This window comes from Poecilia reticulata, linkage group LG2, assembly GCF_000633615.1.
Source record: "Poecilia reticulata strain Guanapo linkage group LG2, Guppy_female_1.0+MT, whole genome shotgun sequence".
NCBI lineage: Eukaryota > Metazoa > Chordata > Actinopteri > Cyprinodontiformes > Poeciliidae > Poecilia > Poecilia reticulata.
The window spans coordinates 10,238,352-10,246,567 of NC_024332.1; the positions used below are offsets into that span (position 1 = coordinate 10,238,352).

An 8,216-nucleotide genomic window follows, 5' to 3' on the forward strand; every position below is an offset into this window, starting at 1 on the left:
GTGATTTGAAGTAGTTTTCTTATTTAATGGAAACGGCACAGTAGTGAAATTGTGTTTTTTTTTCTACATTAATTTTGTGCACTTTGTGATGGAAACTCAGCTACTTTTCTCGTTTTTTGGTTTTGTTGAGACGCTTAACAGGTCGAGAAAGAGTCGCATGCTGTTAAACAAAGGGCCCATAGTAAAAATATGTCAGACACTGAGGCTCATTCCTCAGAGAAACAGAAACTTTCAGGGAGTGTCTTCAGTCCATATAATCAGCTACCCTCCTCCTTCTCCTCAGACACTGCAGACGTTTTTAGAAACTCTTCTTGAATGTAGTGGTAAAAGCGTCTCCTTTCAGTGCTGAAAGTGAATAAAATAAGTAAAGTCTGAATGCTTTTCTTGGCTGATTTTATGCTCCATGTGTCAATACAAATTATGATTCATCGATCGGGATTTCTATTCTTAACAGTTGGTAGCAGAGGATGGTTTTGTGTTGACACATGAGCGGAGATTGGACTGGCCGTTCAGGCGCAGACTTTCTGGAACAGTACTGCTGCCAACAGTACTCTGGTGTGGGGCCCACATGAAAGGTAAGGACACTTGTTCCTTCATATACACCATTGTACTGTTTCTCAGGTCTGTATACATTTACATTTCAGTTATATGTCGTTCATATTGCGTTTCAATGGTCTGTCTGCATGTTTAACCGTTCAGATATAGACAAGAAAAAAGTAGATTAGGTGTGAAGGAACTAAGTAGTTTTTAGGTGTGAAGAAATAAAATAGTTTTAGGTGTGAAGATTTAGGTGTAAAGGTTGTTCGGCTCGGACTGGAACCGGCAGTGGGGACTGGCTGCCCCAGCCTTCTACCGAATGCGGGGAAGGTAAAGGCTAGGTTTTGTCAGTTTTATCCTCGAGGAGTACTGCCCTCGGAATGAGATAGTCGATCTGCGACACTTAAAGAGACACAAAAGCGGTGATAAGTGTCCATCATAAGACAAAAGAGTAGAATTAAACTGTTGATCGTCGATTTCAGTCACAGAAGGAAGGCAAAACCTTGACTGGCCGCATTGGAATTGCAAAGTGGTTCAGAACTTCTGCATCCTCTTAGATAAAAGTTTTCAATAGAAACACATTTATTCTAGGCATTTTCTAATTCATATCATACTAGTATTGATTATATGTTTGACTAACTTAGTGTTACAAATGTAGTCTGATTTAGACAATACCAGTGCTGCTACTATAAAATTACAAATTAAACTACTTCAAGTCATGTTAATTTTAACTAAATTGTATTCTACTTATTAAATTGCAAGTAATGAAAGTATTATGTTTTGTTAATTTGTTTTCTTTAAGTTTTAGTGTTTCTCTGTGGGAGATGACCTGAGATGTGTCCTTCGCTGCTCGTTGTAGACACAGCCTGTGTGCCAGAGTTAATTTATGGTTCCTCCCTGATAACAGACAGTCTCTCCTGCAGCCTTTGTAAGACGGTATTCAAACTAATCCTGCACAATCCACTATTTTCACATGTGGTAAAAGTAACTGTATGTAGAATGAATGAAATTACATAACAGGTAAAATGGTAAACAGATGAAGTGACATCTGATGTGTTGAAGTTTTTGAAACTCAGCTTAGCTGTAGAAGGGTTAAAATTTAAACTTAATGAAACTTGAAAAATTGAGGTTCATAGCAGACTTGAACTTTATCACGGACTAATCAAATTTTTTCTCTCTTATCATCTTATCAAAAACAGGATTTCTTTTCATTTGAAACTTGGTCACATTAAAATGTCTAAAGAGGGAACAGAATTGGTAAATAAATATGAGTTTGTGTTTGATTCAAAGGGTGATTATGAATCAGCTCCAGATTCAATAATGGTTCATTACATTGGTTACAACATATTCTTGTCTCAAAGACAATTAATAATTCTAAATCTAGATAATTCGGTTACCTTACTTCAAAGTGGGAAATAATATGTTTGAAAAGGAGTAATCACATTTCAGCTTTGGTTTAAAACCAGACAGCATTTATTACAAGACTGTTTCATTTAGTTTGACATTTTTTATTTTATTTTCATTTAATATTTATCGTTGTTTTTATTTATTTATTTTTCTCTAATAACAAACTAACTAACTTACTAACTGAACTAACTGCTGCTTTCGAAACACATGCATGTCTTTGTAGAAAGGCACAAATTGGACATGATGAAACTTTTAAAGTGGATATGATTGATTATGTAAAAACAAACTGATTGGACAACAACTGGCTCACATTTGTGTGCCTTAAATTTTGATTGAATTGATACATAAATTCGAGTCCAACAAAACATTTGATTTGAAACGCAATGACATCTTACAGTACTGCATAATCTTTGTCTACATTTTTTGCTCCTCTGCCTAAATTGATAATTTTTTCGTTTGTCGGTTCAAACAGAACATTGACACTCCCTTTTAGGAAAGCAATCCAAATTTTGATATGAACTCTTTAAAATAATAAAACTTTTGGCCTTTGCAGTACAGTTTCAGTTGGACATTTTTGAAATATGTACAGAAAAAGAATCTCTGAAAAATATTTCTGATAACAATAGAAATGTTGTCAGAAACGTTTGCTTTCTATTTACATAAGAAAACAAAAGGAGGAAATGATAAATTATACACATAAAACATTTCTGATAAAACTTTAAATCTAAAACATCTCAGTCTACTTTCAATTCTAGGCAGAAGACTTGGAAAACATGTAACACACCCTGTAATATTTTAGTTTGGAGAATAGTAACAACAAATGAAAAATTGCTTTCAAACTTTTTAATTATATCAACAGGGGGTGGAGAAGAAATAGACTCTAGTTCCTAGTCGGTTTATAGAAACGGATAATTATGAATTTATTCATTTGACATTGGTACATTGTAAGTTATTCACTGAGCTCTTATACTGTCCCTTCCTGCATGACTGAAATACAGAGTTATATAGAAGCTCTTACTAAATTAAAATTGGTCATTTAAAATTTAATAGCTTCAATCAATATCTATGCCATGTTTATTTGCATATTGATGAGTTTCCTGCATCACCTCTAATTTTAATTGTTTAAAGTTACAGTTGGATGTAATTGTTATCATTGAGAAAATGTTGGTTAAAAGTATACAATTCTATGGAGCCCCTAAAGGGACATGGAGAAAAATTCTGATAAAAGTGAACAATTTGTTAAATTAAAAAAAACAAAAAAAACAATACATAAATACAATACTCAGCTGTTTTGAAAAATATCAGGATAATGGTAATATTTTCATTAATAGTATAACGAATATTGGATTACAGTTTTCTTTTTGACCTAAATTATTAAGGAAATTTAACTGGTTGTCTTAAGGCGTAGCAATTTCACAAGGATGCTTTTGTGTAAAATTGGACACTATTAAATAAATTATTTTACATATGCATTTGAATAACCAATTTCTGAAAAGTGTATGAAGCTGGAAATACTACATTTTGTTTACATTTTAATAATTTCTTAGATTTAACTTTTGAGAGGAGTTGATTCCACAATCGGTTAATTCTGAAACACCTGAGGATGAATCACCTTAATGCATTTCTATTTGATCTTTTCTTCAGCGCTCAGGGACTGAGGTAGTGGACGTTATCTGAGCCGCTCCAGTGACCCTGAGCCTGGCTGAAACAAGAAAAAGAAACAAAAAAAAGAGAGGCAACTCTTCTCTACATCACAAGCTACAGAAAAGACATTTAATTTATAATTATGTGGGCAAAAGGTGGCATACATTTCTATTTTCTTAATTTACTTTGTGTTGTACTCTAGCAGAGCTGCTTCCTGTGGTCTGACGGGGACCATGTGGACCGTGGGGGCCGGATTTTGCGGGTTCAGGGCCGTGCGAGGAGGTGAGGAGAAAAGCCTTCGCTGTTCTTAGCCACGCTGACTTGGACATTTGCACTTTCTACACATATGAATTGTACCATCTTCTGCTGGACTGCTGTTTGAGGGCAAAGACCTAGTGGACGATTCCTACAGGTTCTACAGAGGTCAGTGAGGTTGGATTGATTTTTCCTGTTGTCACATGAGGACGGATTGCAGTTTACAGGATCTGATCCTTGAGGAAACACCTGGCTAAAGGACGAGACCCAGGCGTCATTTCTGAGGGTCTCCTATGGCAGAAAAGACCACCGGATTCTACCCGACGTGATACGGAGATTTGAAAACAATGACATGCTGTATCTCTCCGTCTCTCCCTCGCTCTGTCAAGGGGGGCCACACACTTTGTCCAGATTTTTCTGCACAGCGGGACTGAATGCTGCCCTGGACAGCTTCTGATGGGACAAATGGAACATCACATGTAAAGTCATCCTGAGACTCAGAGGCGGTCCTGCTTGTCTGTTGCCATGATTGGTCCTGGGTTCTTCGCCTCTGGTCATGTGACCTAGGCTCCGGGGCCCAGTCTACAGGTTGGAGACAAAATGGCTGCCAACAGAACTTGGTAGTTTTTAATGGTTTTTCTTGAATTATTGCATTGTGTGATGCCATTTCTTCTCACCTTAGTTAATTTACAGCACATTCATGGTCACTGCCTTTTGTTTTGTCACTGCCTTTGCATTCTGACCTCTGCTATCTGACCCCCAGGATAAGTTTAACGGCACAAGTGAAGGCCCGATGCAGCAGGGTGTTAGAACTCTCTGCAGGTTACAGAAATATTTTGTTTGCCTGAATGATTATAACTGATTGTCCAACACTTGGCTAATGGGTTTGTCTCCTCCAGCATGACAACGATTGAAAAAGGATAAAAGTACGGTAAAATATGTTAATTTCCTGATTTACAAAAGCACAACCAGCCACACTTCTAATACAAAAGAGGATAGTTTAAGTTATAGTTGGCTCAAATTACAGTAGCTACAAATATAAGGACTAGAATCTCAAGTTATGATTTAAGTTTATTTGAATCCATTTCAAATCTTAGGAAAATCTACTCTTCGGAAAAATACTGAACCAAATTATGGGTTTACTGAACATATTTTCAATCAACTATTCAATTCTTTCACTGAGGTGTAAACACCCAGTTTAAATTAAATCCAACTGTTATAGTTAGCAATGAAAGAAAATTTGGGCTAAATGATTTGAGTGGGGGCTGCACAGTGGCGCAGCTGTTGCCTTGCAGCAAGAAGGTTCTGGGTTCGATTCCCAGCCCCGGTCTTTCTGCATGGAGTTTGCATGTTCTCCCTGTGCATGGTGGGTTTTCTCCGGGTTCTCCGGTTTCCTCCCACAGTCCCAAAACATGACTGTCAAGTTAATTGGTCTGTCTAAATTGCCCCTAGGTGTGAGTGTGTGTGTGTGTGTGTGTGTGTGTGTGTGCGTGTGTGTGTGTGTGTGCATGGTTGTTTGCCCTGTGTGTCTCTGTGTTGACCTGCGACAGACTGGCGACCTGATAAACAGATAAATATGATAAACACTACAAAAGAGGGTAATTCCGTTAAATAAATATTTTATAGAAGGGTTTCAAAAGAACCAATTTTTCAAAGGTTAAAATTGCTGAACTTTGGGATTTAAAATCATAATTAGAATAAGTCAGTTAAATATGGAGTGACAGTGTTAACTTTACTCTTGTAAAAAATAAAACAGGCTAATCATATGAGGTTTTAAAATGAAAAGAAAAACACGAAGATTCAAATTAAATTGGTCTAAATTGGGAAGCAGGTCAAACAGATTGACAGAATAAAACTAAAACTAGTTCTATGTGTAATTATTGATTCAAGGTAATGTCTAAACATCTCTCATAATCATAATTTACAGTTTTTGGTTTGAGATATAATAGGGTTGTCTTTTATAACATGAATGGAATATATTACAAGGGATCTTAATTTAACACATATTATTAGCGTTTCACACTATTGATGATACTTAACAAGCCTTTAGTATAGCGGGTTACTTCTTGTTAAATGAGGACTATTTGATTGAATTTAATTACAATAACAAAAGCAAAGATTTATATATGGTTTAAGATTTCTGGTAAAGTTTCTATTAGAGATAATTCATATATACGTACATTTCAAATGATATTCCTTTGATAAAACATGACTACAGGCAGTTTTGCACATTCATTTCATAATCTGATCCTTTACATGATTTTTTGTTTGGTTTCTGATTTTGTCTGATCCTATGAATATGGCAACACTTAAAACAAGCAATGCTATTTTTGAAGGCTGAAATGTGTTACTTAATTTAAGAATTTCTTTAACTATTATTAAGAGGAGAACTTAAATAACACATGCTATTGATATATTGATGCTCTATTGGCTTAATATGAAAAAAAAACCAACAACCTGATCTTCAGCTTCAAGGAGCAGCCTTTAAAAAAAAGAAAAGAACATTGTTTATTAATCGGATGATGGCCAATCTTAAAGAATCTTCCTTGCTCTCCTCATCACCTGTGGATGCTGCCGTTTCCTGCCTGAGGTCCTTGGCTGTTCAGTGCATCACCTCCAACATAGAGAAGAGCAGYRGTACCGATAGAACCCCACCTGCCTATCAGATGGTTTCCCAGAACCAAAAGACGACTGTGGAACTCCAGCTTTCCAGAGTTTAAGGGCAGTACTAGTATCTAGTGACAAAAATATAATTTTTTTCTTGATTTCGCTTTTTGTTGTGTTTTTTTGTGTTGCAGAATAAAGTCCAATCCTTTCTGGGTGTGCTGGGATGTGAGTCTGTGGGCGCCTTCCACGATTGCTGGACCAATTTACAACTGAAACGTCACACTGAAGCCTCGCGGGCCTGTCGGGGTTTCCCATTGGCCTGCGCCGCCTCTGCATCTGGACACACGCAGAAACTGATTTGACATTGATAGGTTTTGCTGTAACAAAGACTGATCTGATTCGATTTTATTGATCTCATTACAATTCAATCTTACTGCATTTGATTTTACCAGTATCATTACATTTTACTTATACGGAATTTTAAACCTTTAATAATGTTAGTTTCATAATATCATTAGATTTCGATTGTACTGCATGTAATGCTAATTTACTTCATTGGTTTGAAAATTCAAAATGTGCTCGTTTTATGTTCTGTGCCCTTAACATTTCTTTTCATCTGTTAACTTTGCATCCTTTCATAGCGTATTAACTTCTTCACCATTATCTTAACATTTCATTGATTCATGACTTTTTAACTTCAGAAGTAGTATCTTAACATTCGTTGTCTGGATTTTCTATTTTAAGTACTACCTCACATTTATTCATTGCTTCATTCATTTTGGGTTTATTAAATCTTGCATATTACCTAACATTTTATTGATTTTACATTTTAGTAACTCTTACTCATTTACATTTTATTAATTTGAATAAATAAAATGAATAAAATGTTATTTTTTATTGACCCAACACTTTATTCCTTTGGCATTTTATTAAGTTTTGAAATAATATCTTGACATTTGATTCAATTTGCATCTCAGTGCATTCTAACAATTCCCTCAATATAACTTTTAACCATTTAATGTGTCATTAAATGTAACATTATCTCTTTTAACTTTTATTTAAAAAGAAACGGAAAATATTTTCAGATTTTGCTCTTTTACAGTTCTTTAACCTTCTATGGCATAGCATTGACCTGAGCTAATACCCCCAAAAAATGAAATGAAATGACATGACATGAATGAAAGACGACATCAATGCTTGAAATGATGTATATCGACATCTGTAAAAGCCTCGGGGGATGTTTTCCGGAAGGGACAGTGTCTACTCTAGGGTTTGTCTTCTCCTTTTTGGGGGAATGTTGAGACGCTTTACCAGGTCGAGAAAGAGTCACACGCTGTTAGACAAAGAGTTACATTTTTGATTCTGTTAGACGCTGAGGCTCATTCCTTAGAGAAACAGAAACTTATCAGGACACAGAGACATGGTGTGATTTCAGGGAGTGTCTTCAGTCCATATAATCAGCTACCCTCCTCCTTCTCCTCAGACTTTTTTAGAAACTCTTCTCAAATGTAATGGTAAAAGCGTCTCCTTTCAGCGCTGAAAGTGAATAAAGTAAGTAAAGTCTGAATGCTTTTCTTGGCTGATTTTATGCTTCGTGTGTCAAATCAAATTATGATTCATCGATCGGGATTTCTATTCTTAACAGTTTGTTTCTAGTTTTCATTTATTTCTCCTCCTCATGTTTCTATTTAAGTCATCGATCCACTATTGTTCTACCTTCATTCGCTCTCTATTTAGAGCCATGTCATTTAACAAAACTTGACTTC

The 8,216-nt window shown here is 35.7% G+C and overlaps 1 long non-coding RNA gene across 2 annotated transcripts; it reads left to right on the forward strand.

Annotated features, from left to right (window-relative positions):
- The first annotated feature begins 366 nt into the window (after positions 1 to 366).
- Positions 367 to 7,275, forward strand: LOC103477277 (uncharacterized). Of its 2 annotated transcripts, none has more exons than XR_535614.2 (3): positions 367 to 575; positions 3,791 to 4,463; positions 6,434 to 7,275. It is a non-coding gene; the product is annotated as an uncharacterized LOC103477277 (long non-coding RNA). The 2 variants fall into 2 exon arrangements; XR_535613.2 differs by having other exon boundaries at positions 3,794 to 4,463.
- Positions 7,276 to 8,216: the final 941 nt, after the last annotated feature.